General features: G+C 44.1%; 1 protein-coding gene across 2 annotated transcripts in view; it reads left to right on the top strand.

Annotated features, from left to right (window-relative positions):
* Positions 1–683: 683 nt before the first annotated feature.
* LOC145410229 (uncharacterized) overlaps positions 684–13,691 on the top strand; it is a 47,824-nt gene continuing 34,816 nt past the window's right edge. Inside the window, exon 1 of one of the 2 annotated variants that reach the window (XM_080280452.1) lies at positions 684–751. The gene's annotated coding sequence lies outside the window, so the exon portion shown is untranslated. The remainder of the gene's footprint in view (positions 752–13,691) is intronic. The other variant, XM_080280450.1, reaches the window with a different exon arrangement.

The following is a 13,691-nucleotide window of genomic DNA, read 5'->3' as shown; positions in this document are numbered from 1 at the left end:
AAACGTGATGAGGGAGGGAGGGAGAGAGAGAGAGAGAGAGAGAGAGAGAGAGAGAGAGAGAGAGAGAGGAGTAAAGGAAATGAAAGAAAGTAGGGTAAGAAAAGGAAAGGGAGGTAGAGAGAGAGAGAGAGAGAGAGAGAGAGATGGAGAGAGTGAGTGGGGCACTGAGAATGAGAGAGAGGGACTGGGAGGGAGAAAAGAATTCAGTAGAGGAAAGGAGGGGGGGGAGTGTAAAGGGTGAAAAAGAGAGGTAGAGAAAGGGAGTGAAGGACTGAGGGGGGGAATATAGGGGAGAAGGGAGAGGAATGATAAGGGTATAGAAGGGAAGGAGAGGGGGGAGAAGAGAGACAAGGAAGGAGAAAGGGGGGGAGGGTACAATAATGAATGAGGGAGGGCAGAGTGAAGGAGGGAAGGAGGGAGAGAGAGAAAAAAAAAATGAGAAAGTGAGGGACAGTACAGCAATGAAGGAGAGAGGGGCAGGATAAAGGAGGAAAGAAGGGGAGGACAGAAGGAGGGAGAGTACAGCCATGAGGGAAGGATGGAGAGAGGGAAGGAAGGAGGGAGAGAGGGAAGGACAGCAGGGGGAGAGTAGAGCAAGGGGCATGGTGAAGGAGTGAGATGGGAGGAGCCAATGTGAGTGCCACCACAAGAAGGGTGCCTCAGCCTGCGTCAGTCCCAGTGCCCGCTAGGCCCCTTACAGTGCCACACGTCCCAGCCACCAGCCTCACTCACCCACACACCCACAGGTACAGTCCACACAGGCCAGCCAATCCTCTCTCTTGTCTCGTGTTCGCGGGTTCACGACACACGTAACAAGGATTCAGGCTCTCTCCTAAGCCGGGAAAAATAGCTTTGGGGCCATCTTATGACACTGAATGATGGTGTTGACCCAGCACCTTTGTGTATGGTGACTGAAACTCAAATGCTCCTTAAGTGTTTACAAGCTTTTCCAGTACCCTTCTCTGACTCGTGCTCCAGGTACATGACACACGCAACAAAGCTCCAAGCGTCCTGTATATCGATAAATAGCTTTGGGATCTAATATTGCCTCCGAACCAACACCATTCCGTATCGTGGCAGAGTCCCAGTGTTTCTTACTAGTTAAAGAGAAAAAAAATGCTTTCGAGTTCCTGTCATCGACTCCTGCCTCCGGGTACAAGACGCACTCAAGAAGCCTTCAAGCATCTGAGAAACAGCTGTTAATCATCATTAATACTGCCACTGAAGCAGCACTTTTCTATACTGTGGCAGAGTTTGAAATGCTGTTTTTTGTCAAGTTCACGATTTCTCTTTAAGTTACCTGAAGCGCACAAGTTCGCCCACTGTGTCACTGCGTTTATTTCACACTTACTGTTTGTCCGCCACATTCATCTTTGACGCACCGTGTAAAAAAATATCTGTGGGCAGAGGAACATACCAGGCCTCTCTCAGATACAGAAGATTGACCAACAGAGGAAAGGAAGTAAAAAAAAGATGAAATATTCGACCAACTTTTGTCCCTGAGTGTACAAGAACTCTGGAACACTTCTTTGATGGTAAATACTGCCTCTAAAATGCCACTTCTTTCAACCAAAGCACAGCCTCCAGTGCCAGTTTTCGCCAAGCTCACTGAATGTTCAAAGTTCCCGGGTAGATGAGGCACGGAAAACAGTAGCTTACTTCCGATACAGAACTTTTTAAACCTGCTTTAATGATGAATATTGTCTATGAACCAGCTCCTCTCTCAACCATTGCAGAGACTCAGATGTCGCTTTTTCATCAACAAGGTCGCTAAAAAAATTCCAAGATCGCGGGAAGATGACGCACAGAAAAGAGTAGCTTGCATCCGATAAAGAACCGTTGTAACCTGTTTTGGAAGTGAATGATATCTTTGAACCAGAGTCTATCTTAACCATGACTGAGTTTCACGGGCTTTTTTCGCCGACGGGCCCACAGTATTATACAAATTCTTCCCACTGATCCCTGTTCACTGATACAATTCTCGCGGGAAGAGACAGTTTGGGTCCATTACCACCGATTGCTTGTAGTTAACACCCTCACTCTGGTAACGCTTTTTAATAGTTTATTCTCTCTACCTCCAGGCAATTTTATTCTGCTTGGAAAACACCCCTTGTAAGCATGGATCAGTGAGGGCTATATAATAACCCATACGGTTTAAAATATCTCTCCTAATGTGAATAAAGTCGACCAGAGGCAACAAGAATAAAATAGTAAACGCGTCATCAGATTTCGAAGGTTAGCCCACCCCCGGAACAGTTCGTGAAAGGCGCAGCAAATTTCCAGTGACTCCAAGAGCAGAGACACAGTGGAGGAAAAAGGATGACAAAAGATTAATCAGACAGAATCAAAGTAGAAGTGCATGATTATAGGCTTTTGGAACCACTTGTTAACGGTGAACAGGGCAGCCTGGCGTTGAGATATGATTTTCGTCTATATTAGTCCTTCGATTTTCCCTTTTTTTTTTTTTTTTTTTTTTTTTTTTGCGGAAATACCAACTTTACAGAAATCCCGCTGAATCGAACAACGTATCCTTCGAACCTCTGATAACTGAAATCCGTGTCGTAGCATAAAGACGTATTTATTCAAACTCTGTCGTTTTATTCATAGTGGCTAAAGGGGATCCCAAACCTATATCTTGCCAACCAGTTCAGGTGTTGTGTGCGTCATCCCACCCACGTGTGCCCAGTGGTATACCCAGCGTTTACATGGTTGTGCTTTGGTTTGTCTGTCTAAAGTGCATCTCAGTCCTGATAATTATAAGCAATACTGTAGATTATGATATATAGGTGGATGTTTATGTGTTTAGAGGTAGTGGTGCTGAGAAGGGATATAGTGCATAATGTTGCGTTGGTGGTGCGCAGTTGTATTGCCACCAGAGTTATGCTGTGAGTTGGGCAAGGAATACCGGCAAGACAAGTGGACTACTGTATTATGGATAACAGTGTCCGTCTTGAGTTAGGTTAGGTTAGGTTAGGCACATATTTCGGGGGGTGGGACTTGGGAATCATAACCCCCCCCCTTCATTTTCGGCAGACCAATAACAAAAAAGCTTTGTCATTTACCAAAATATACGCAGTAAGTATTTTACATAAATGTTTTCATAGAATCATTTAAGTGAAAAGAGAAATTTGATAATAGATTTTCAAAAATATGGTAACGAGTCAGCATTAAGTCATACTTGTGGTAATTCTGCTACTAATCACGCTCTCTCCCTTCCCCAGCTTTTCCAAAGTGATGGATCCGATCCTGGGTTAGGTTACATTTACTTGATTGTTATTGTGTGTGTGTGTGTGTGTGTGTGTGTGTGTGTGTGTGTGTGTGTACAGACTGAATCGCCTTTGTAAAGCGTAGTCCTTTACTGCGTACCAGTGTTCGTTATGTCTAGCTTTGTTAAGTGAATACCAAAGCTGGACAGAGAGAAATAGAGCCACTCGGTAAATGACTCCCTCACAAAGCTGTATAAGGGGCCGTGTTTCTGGTTAGCCTGGGAGATTCGTAATGCCATTTCCTAAGAGACTTATTCCGCACATTTCACCTAAATATCCTCTTTTATGTTACTGATGCAAACTATATAGATATTAAGGTTATATGAAGAGAGTGCAAAAGAATATTAAGGTGCATTAAACAAAACAAATCGCTAAGGAAGATGTACTGCGAAGCCTCCTATGCCACTCAGTGTTTCTCTCTCTCTCTCTCTCTCTCTCTCTCTCTCTCTCTCTCTCTCTCTCTCTCTCTCTCTCACACACACACACACACACACACACACACACACACACACACACAACGCTAGAATCGATGCCAGTCACGAAGAAGTGCTATGGGAAGGAGGTAGAGCCATAGTATTGTCTTTTTCTGCCACTGAGATACGTAAAATAGACTGAAAATAAGAATACAATCTGCGCCAAGTTAAGATGAAACGAGTATAAGCGATTTTAGGAGGGTTGGAGGCGACGATGTTAAGAGGCCCGAGACGAGACGGGAGACAGGCCAATTCGCCATGATTGTAACCCAATAGACGGTCTCAAGGTAACTCTCACCTCACCTTGCCTCATCTCACCTCATCTCAGCTCATCTCCCCTCATCTCATCTCACTTCATCTCACCTCAGTGACGATGATGTTATAAAGAATTTACTGGATAAGGCTTGGAGGAACGACAACATGGTTAGGTTAGGTTGGGTTAGTATAGGTTGGGTTAGGTTAGATTAGAGCAGGATAGAGTAGGTTAGGCTGCGTTAGGTTAGGTTAGGTTAGGTCAGGTTAGGTTGGGTTAGGATAGGTTAGGCTGGGTTTCAGGATAAGGTGAATCTGAACACAAAAATAGATTCCTCAGATTAAGCAGGAGTGGTTATATCCTAGACAGGGGAAAATGTGTTTGGTTAAATTTAAATCACCTGCTGTAGACTGGACAAGGTTAGCTAGAAATAAAATAGTTTGATTACCCTTCCCCGCCCCGGAGGGACTCGGGGACGGGTATTGTTTTCACTTGGTTTGTCTGTCTGTTTGTTGGTTGGTTGGGTCTGTCTGTCTGTCTGTCTGTCTGTCTGTCTGTCTGACTGTCTGTCTGTCTGTCTGTCTGTTAACAACTTTCGGAGAAAACTACTGATGCGACTTTGACTGAAATAAAAAGGATGATGGGCTATGAGCTTCTGATCACCTGGTTAAATTTTGGGTCAAACTGAGCCAAGGCCCAGGCAGTAGGCCCCCAAAAATGTAAAATAAAACGAGGACAGGTAAAAATCGTTTTTTCGCCATGACTCCTTTCAGATTCGCCATATACACATGAAACCAAAATCTAAATGTGCATCTTTCAAATCTGCATCTTATAACATGCCTCATTACATCAGGGGGGTCACCCCTCAGTTAGCGGTAGGGGGGTCAATGTCAGGTGGGTCGGGCCTAAAATTTCAAATGGGCATAAAATCGTTAATTTTCACTCGATTTACTCCAGATTTGATATGTGACATCTTTGACAAGATATCCTGGTGTGTTTATACGTCAGCACTAAAATGACTGCCGGGGACGGGTTTGCTGTGCCTTGGCACCGCTTCTTGTTTAAGCTGCATTATTAAAGATTGTATAGAATAAAAAGTGAGGGACAGTAGAGTTTATTTATCTATTTATATATTTACTTACTATTTAGTTGATAGAGAACATTAACAGAAACGTCGAATTTCCCATGGCAGGACGAACAACTGCGCCTTCACTTCTCTTCTTTTTTTCTTTTTTTGTCGTCTCCCTATCTAGTCTTTCTTCAACCCGACGGTGCTTAAGATTATTAGAAACTGTGAATATTCCAAGGCCAGAATGAACAACTGCTCTCTCACTCCATTATTACTTTCTCTCTTTTTATCTTCTTCTTCTTGTTTTGCTTCTTCTTCTTCTTCTTCTTCTTCTCCTCCTCCTCCTCCTCCTCCTCCTCCTCTTCCTCTTCTTCTTCTTCTTCTTCTTCTTCTTCTTCCTCTCTCTCTCTCTCTCTCTCTCTCTCTCTCTCTCTCTCTCTCTCTCTCTCTCTCTCTCTCTCTCGATCTGGACGTAGGGTGAGGCGCGGCAGACATAACACTCGCCACAAAGAACGGGTTGTGGCCACGTCTTTGCCTCAGGAGACTTCGCAACACTTCTTCCTTGGCTATTTAGTTTGCTTATTACACCTTAGGATTCTCTAGTGTACTATTTTTGTCGTTTTAAAGTCGAAATAGCTTAGATAAATAGCATACAGGAGGATATTGAGGGGTAAAGTGCAAATAAATAGCGATGGAAAAATGTTGCGAAACCTCCAAAGCTACCGCAAGACCAATGATGTAGCCTCCAATAATCATATTAATAATAATAATAATAATAATAATAATAATAATAATAAATGTGGGTACGATTCATCACATCTGAAATTTCTTCTTTGTTTTCCTTCTCTTTTTCTCGCAGATTTGGCCACCCGCCCCATTATTTTATTCGTATTATTATTGTTATTTTTATTATTATTATTATTATTACTATCATTATTGCCAACGTAAAACTGATTTGTACTGCATTGCTATAACTCACAACACGCACACATGGCAATGATGTGTTATTTTCATGTATACATTTATCTCCACACACACACACACACACACACACACACACACACACACACACACAAAGACGGCCATGGGTAGGTTTCAAGCAGGATGCATTTGACATCCCACACGCACACAAAAAATGCATCTTTTTTTTAACCCCCTCGTCCCCCCTCCACTACCCCACACAAGAAGACCCGTTGTTTCTCATTCCCTCAGGAGACCGTAGCACTTCCTCTCTTGCGATTTGTTTTGCGTATTAAGCCTAGGTATTTCCTTTTGCTTCATTAATATCTTAGTATTATTGACATACCTTGCACTGGAGGTAAATTAGATAATAACGAGGTGCATAGACTACGTAGCGCTTTTTTCTTGGCGATTTGTTTTGCGTATTACACTCTCCTCTTTCCTTGTGAGTCATTTTCACCTCTGGGAAGTTACCAAATAAATTTCCATTTGTAACATACGATATTATATGAAGGTAAGAGTCCGTAACACTTCTTCTTTAGTGATTTTTTTTTTTCTTTCGCATAAACATTTCTCTTGTGAGTTGCTAACACTGGAGAGAGCCAAAGGAGAGAGAGACGGAGGAAGAGAGAAGGGACAGGAGTAGGAGGGAGAGAGAGAGAGAGAGAGAGAGAGAGAGAGAGAGAGAGAAGGGGGGGGGGACAGAGAGAGACAGGAAGGTGGGTTGAAGGGCAAAAGAAAAGTGAAGAATAAATGAAACGAGAAAAAGAGAGGAAGCGAAGTAGAGAGAGTGGGAGAAGGAGAGGGTGAGTGAGAGTAGATGGTGGAGGGTCGGCAGTAGAGAGAGAGGGAGAAAGAGGGTGAGTGAGAGTAGATGGTAGAGGGTCGGCAGTAGAGAGAAAGAGAGAGACGGGGGGGAGGGGGGAGAGACTCGAGGGCCGAAGACGCCATGGCCAAATTAGGGTGTGCACTCCTCCACCCTGAGTAACCCTCGTCAGTGCACACGAAGGAGAGTCTAAGAAAAAGGAATTAGAGATGAACCTAGAGGGAGAGAATTAAACCTAGAGAGAGAGAGAATTAAACCTAGAGAGAGAGAGACAAGGAGGAGATGAGGAGATGATTTTTCGGCGGCTGTTATGTCATGTCTGCATCATCATCGTCATTATCTTCGTCATCATCATCATCATCGTCTTTTTTCCCTCACGAGAGTAACTAATGCTGTCAACACAAAGACCTCTCAGGGGACTCTTCTCTCAGGCTCCCTAGCACTTCTTCCTTAGCGATTTAGTTTTGGGTTTGGGTGGTTATGTCCTTTTTTACGTTATTTATGCAGACAATGGCGATTTTGGAAGGATTTACAGAACACAGAATAGAACAATAAAGTGTAAGAAGTAAGATAAGTCGCATAGGAAAAGGCGTTAGGGAGCTTCCTTAACCGACAGGAATACAACCCTTAGTCTTCCTTAAGTACTGCCATAAGCAACACTGTATTTCTTGGCATTATTTGATTGTTTGAACTCTCAATGCATTTTAATAATAATGTAACTCTATCTATCTGTCTATCTAACTGTCTATCTATTGCCAGACGCCTCAATCCAGTAAGGGATGACCATACACAAATCGCCTCCATATCGTCCTGCCCTCTGTCATTCGGTTATCCTCCCTCCAGCTCACACATCCCTCTCTCATATACCTCTCCATTCCATCTCTCCATCTCATCCCTGGTTTCCTCTCCCCTTCTCCCCTTCCACCTCACCCACACATTTCCAGTAAGTCTCTCATCCTCCCTCCTCTCCACGTGGCCAAACCATCTCAGAGTATTTCCCTTCAGACCTCCAGTATATAGAAAAATTTACGATATTTACTAAACAATTTAAAATATAACTCAATGGCTACCTCTTTAATAGAAAAAAATGTAGGATACTTTTTTCTTCTGTTTTTTTTTTTTTTTTTTTTTTAATGAGGACGCATCGCAAATTACGTAACATATGATTCAAAGCAATTCATTTTTTGGTATAAGCATGAGACGTATTTTTCTGTTCACCAGTACGAAGACAATGGAAGGGTTGAATATTTGTGTTTTGTGATGTTTTTGTTATATTGTACTTTTTTGTGCTGTGTGATTATCCACTGTGCTGTGTTGTGCTGTGTTATGTACCTTATTTGTGTGCTGTGTTGTGTTTTGCTGTGTTGAGCGCTTGTGTTGTGTTGTGCTGAGTAATCGCGTGTGGTGTGGGGTACTTGTGTGTTGCGTTGTGTGTTGTGCTGTGTTGTGTTGTGAAGAGTACTTGTGTGTTGTGTTGTGTTGTGTTGTGTTGTGCTGAGTGATTGTGTGTGGTGTGTGGTACTTGCGTGTTGCGTTGTTTGTTGTGTTGTGAAGAGTACTTGCGTGTTGTTTTGTGTTGTTGGATTAATCGTGTGTGTGGTGTGGGGTACTTGTGTGTTGCGTTGTTTGTTGTGTTGTGAAGAGTACTTGCGTGTTGTGTTGTGTTGTGCTGTGTTGTGTTATGAAGAGTACTTGTGTGTTGTGTTGTGTTGTGTTGTTACCTCTTGACTATTGCACTCACACCTGCCTCGAAGCACACAGAGGGGTGACGCAGCCTGAGCAATGTAAACAAACTCTTTCATCCTCACCCCGCACACCATCACACACCTGCACACACACACACACACACACACACACACACACACACACACACACACACACACACATACATAAACACCAACCCTCACCTGCATACACACCTACACCCCACATTTACACACACATACACCTCACAGCAACACACACACACCTGCACACACCCAACCCTCACCTGCATACATATCTTACCCCCAACACACACACTCAGATGCGGAAACAGCTTCATGCACTATTCCTCTCTCTCTCTCTCTCTCTCTCTCTCTCTCTCTCTCTCTCTCTCTCTCTCTCTCTCTCTGCCTACCACGCATCATCCCGCGCTTAACAACTACGTAATTCAATGCAAATAGTTCTCCTTGAATATGATGTCATTTGCCTGAGGTGAGTCACAATTGCAAAGCCACTCTCAAGCCAAGATCTCCCCTACCACCCTTACTCCCAACCCCTCATCTACCTTTCATCTACCTCTCTCTAACCCCCTTCCCTTCCTCCCCAACCCCTACCTCTCTCAAACGCTCTCTACCCTTCCCTACCCCACATAAACCCCTCCCTTTCCCTCCCTACTTCCACCTCCCCTACCCCACGAACCCTTGCCTCTCCCTGACCCTCTGTCCCCCTCCTATACCCCAAATATATCCCTTCCCTACCCCTCCTTTCTCCTCCAATCTCATCTACCCCTTCTTTCCTACCCCTCCCTCCCCTACCCCCACCTCAATGACTCCCAGGAAATGGTTCACAGGTGTGTTGGAGAGAGAGAGAGAGAAAGACAGACAGAGAGAGAGACAGCGAGAGAGAGAATTATGGAGTAACATGGCAAAGATTGGCATAGTCTCGGGAGTCAGCGAGAAGGCTGAGGGAGGCCTTTGTTGGATGAGGAGGAGGAGGAGGAGATGGAGGAGGAGGAAGAGCAGGAGGACAGTGATGATAATGACGATGATGATAACAGTACTGATGATGATGACAAGATAATGATGCTAATGACGGATATAATGATGTTACTTCAGATGATGCTAATGTCCACGATGATGATGATGATGAAGATGATGATGATGATGATGATGATGATGACGCCCATTCCTTAACACAAATACAATCTCCCCCCGCCTTTTTTTTTTTTAAGTTAAAAGTGAAAATACGGTGTCTCTCTTAAACTGACCTGAATTTGTGAAAGTAAGAGTAATTTTCACCAATAAACGTCTCTCTCTCTCTCTCTCTCTCTCTCTCTCTCTCTCTCTCTCTCTCTCGGCTTTAAAAGCAGGGAGGTTCGTAAACAGCGCTCCACTAGAAACTCACAGCAGCTTTAGTGTTCTTAGGGGGCGGCTCAGTCTGCTGGTGTGGGAGTGGATGTGACACAGGGAGTAAGAAACGAATAAAATGATGCAGGGAAGGCCTTGGTACCTCTGTCCAAGCCGTCCCAGCAACACACGAGAAATTGTTCAGTGGAGTGTAAGGGGCGCGTTATATATGAACCACCCTGTATATGATTCCAGAGATGGATAAAGGTGTCTAGATATAGCAGGAATAAAATAACAGGTAGATAGATAGATAGATAGATAGATAGATAGATGGCTGGATGGATGTTGGATGGATGGACAGATAGGTAAATAGATAGATAGACAGATGGGTGAGTAGGTGGGTCGGAAGGTGGGTACATGGATAAATAGATAGACAAATAGACAGACAGACGGACAGGCAGATAGACAGATAGACAGATAGATAGGACGGAAAGGGGCAACGGTAGCAGTAGCAATCCTAGGCTTATATGAACGTGAACCTGGTGGAGAGCAAGAAAAAAGCTCCACAGGCCACCATCCTCCTTCCGGGGCCGGGGGGGGGGTAAGGGGGGCACTGAGGGACGTTCGTATATCAGGGAAGCTCCACCGCCTCGTCATATCAGCGCCACCACGTGAAGGCCTCCCCCCCTTCACCATGACAGAGTAAACAAAAAAACACAACCTTCTCATGGCATCTGTACTGAAAGGGTAAAAAATTGTAAGAAAGGCGAAAATTTTAAATCATTTTCAAAAACAAAAAAAGTCGAATTGCGTTACTGCACTTTTTTTTACTCTACTTCGTCACTAAGAACTTTTATGCTGCCAGTAATTTTGATAAAAAATAAACACAGAAATTAGGGAAAAGCGTAGTCATAAATTCTAATAAACATAAAGAGGAGAAAAAACAGGCATATTTCTTTCAAGACATTTTTACAACTGCAAGTTTCACGCAACCTAATGGCGTGTCAAAAAAGGCACTAAAGGAACAGTAGCAGAAGAAGGAGCGTGTTCCTTTAACTTAGCAAGGTTCCTTTACATTTGTTTCTTACTATACTCCCTTCACTTTAACTTGGGCTAAAATTACCATCTCTCTCTTTACCTTAACTTGGCCTAAAATTGCCATCTCTCTCTTTACCTTAACTTGTCCTAAAATTGCCACCTTTCCATCTTGAATGCTGGGTTGTGACAAGAAAATACCACTATAGTAGGGTGCCAGCCACGAAGAAGTGTAATGGAAGAATGTAGACCCGTAGTAATGTCTTATTCTGCCACTGAGCTAAGTGAAATAGGCAACAAGAAGACGAAGATCTGGTCTAGGTTAATGTACAAATTCTTTAACACGCTTACGAAGTCAAGTTTATATATATATCTGGAAACTAAGATCATGTTGAGAAAATACAAATAAAAGGTGAAAAGAGATATATATGAAGGGGTACAAAGCTTCTGTAACTCCGAGAATATGGCTGCAGTATAAACAAGAGTTGCTGTGTTTACCTTAATCTTGTCGTCATCACCATTACTCCCATCACCACCTCTCATCATCACCAATATCAGCTATAATCACCTCCCATCAGCCTTATCCGCCAGGGCATCATTACGTCATCACAGTAACCATCATTATCATCGATATTTTCGTTAGTCAGTCAGAGTAGTATTTATCACCATCATTATCACCATCAATAGCACCGGTTAGCTTATCACCACCATCAATTAGTATCATCATTACAACCATCATCACAATCACCACCGCCACCACTACCAGCACATATCCTCCCAATACAACCACCACCCCTATCATAACCACAACCACCACCACCACCACCACCACAATATCCCCTCCCCCAACAAAACCATCACCACCACAACCCCCCCCAACATCACTATCACCACCACCATCACCACGATTTTCCCCAACATAAACACACCACCACCACCACCACCACCACCACCGTTCTCTCCAACATAAATACCACAATACTCTCCATTTCTCCCCTCCACCACAATACCCCACCTTCCCTTCCCCCACCACCACCACCATCCAGCTAAACACAAGCAGTCATCCATCATCGCTGTGCTTGCAGGTGCCTCGGTTTGTTATTGTGTGTGTGTGTGTGTGTGTGTGTGTGTGTGTGTGTGTGAGAGAGAGAGAGAGAGAGAGAGAGAGAGAGAAAGAGGGAGAGTTTACTGGCTGGGTCCTGAAGTTATCACACTTATTGTTATGATCATCATCATTATTGTCATTATTATGATTATTATTACTATTATTACACACACACACACACACACACCGCTCGCTGGTGCAGTGGTAACGCTCTCGCTTGCCAACTGGTGGACGGGAGTTCGCGCCTCGCTCAGGTTGCGAAAAGTTTCACTGACGAAGTGGGTGGTTACTGTCCCCCTTGAGCAAGGGTACGGGTGTGTGCGTGTGTGAAGGTCACAGCCTTGCCCTGAGATCGGACTATATGAGCTCTCAGCTCCCTTCCTGGAGGGTAAAAGCTGACGATCACGACCATCAAAAGTGATCCTGACCGACCCGGTGAATTACACACACACACACACACACACACACACACACACACACACACACACACACACGCACACACACAACACACACATACACACGCTCACAGAACCCCACCACACACACAACACACCTTCACCGACAACCCCACCACATACACAACATACCTTCACCGACAACCTCACCACACACACACACACACACACACACACACACACACACACACCTACAACACCCCCCTACACACACACACACCTACAACACCCCCCTACACACACACACACCTACAACACCCCCCCTTACACACACACACACCTACAACATCCCTCCTCCCCACTACATACACAATATTAAGCACGGTCTCCGGACTTGGCCCAGATAAAACCAACTTCTATGGCGCGTAACATCAACACTTAGAAAATGCATGCACAGTCAGGTCACTCCCATTGGTACAACACCCATTTCCTCCTCTAAAAAAAGGACTTATTTACCTGCACACTGGAGTAACAGACGTTCCAATTCAGCTGTAAATATTGCAAAACTTGTCCCCATCGTAGAAGTAGGCCAAGATCTAATTCTCTATAGTGACCCTCCCTCTGCTGAGACGCTCCTGTGTGCATGATGTCTGTCGAAGCAATGATGGCGTTCAAATCGGTCCGAGGCGGGAAATAGGTGTTAATTTTGAAGTAGGGAATGTATGTGGTTGTGAGGGATGCGTAGTACCTCCTCCTTCGTAGTTTATGCTGAACGATGCACGTCAGTATACTCTTGGTTGATATTAACGCGTACTATGTCGATATTAAAACTATATTAAAAGCATTCAAAAGAATGCTGAGGTATAATATGGAACACAGAACGCGAAAGAGAGGGTGCGACAACGCCATAGTAGAAAAAGATAAGTAATAAATAAATAAAATGCCCAAAAAAATATAACTGTATAATATGCACATTAAATCACCAAGGAAGAAGCATTACGAAAACTATGACACCTAGACTAAAGCTCCTAGACGTTTCTAAAGCCGTGATCTAATACCCCGAAGGCAATAACCCAGTCTAGGCCGCCCCCCACGGCTCGTCTTCCCCACTCCCCGATGTTTACAGTATCGGTGAGGTGACGTCAGCACAGGTAACCTATCCCACGCTAACACTTGCCTCACCACCGTAACACAACACCGCATCCATTGTTCCTAAGGCCTGCAGAGGATGTATAGACACTCATTCATATTATTCATGC

The sequence above is a fragment of the Coenobita brevimanus genome, chromosome 84 (genome assembly GCF_032717465.1).
Source record: "Coenobita brevimanus isolate Jiangsu-jjx chromosome 84, ASM3271746v2, whole genome shotgun sequence".
NCBI classification, from domain to species: Eukaryota; Metazoa; Arthropoda; class Malacostraca; order Decapoda; family Coenobitidae; genus Coenobita; species Coenobita brevimanus.
Note: the sequence above shows the minus strand (reverse complement) of the source record. Positions and strands in the feature narration are given on the sequence as shown.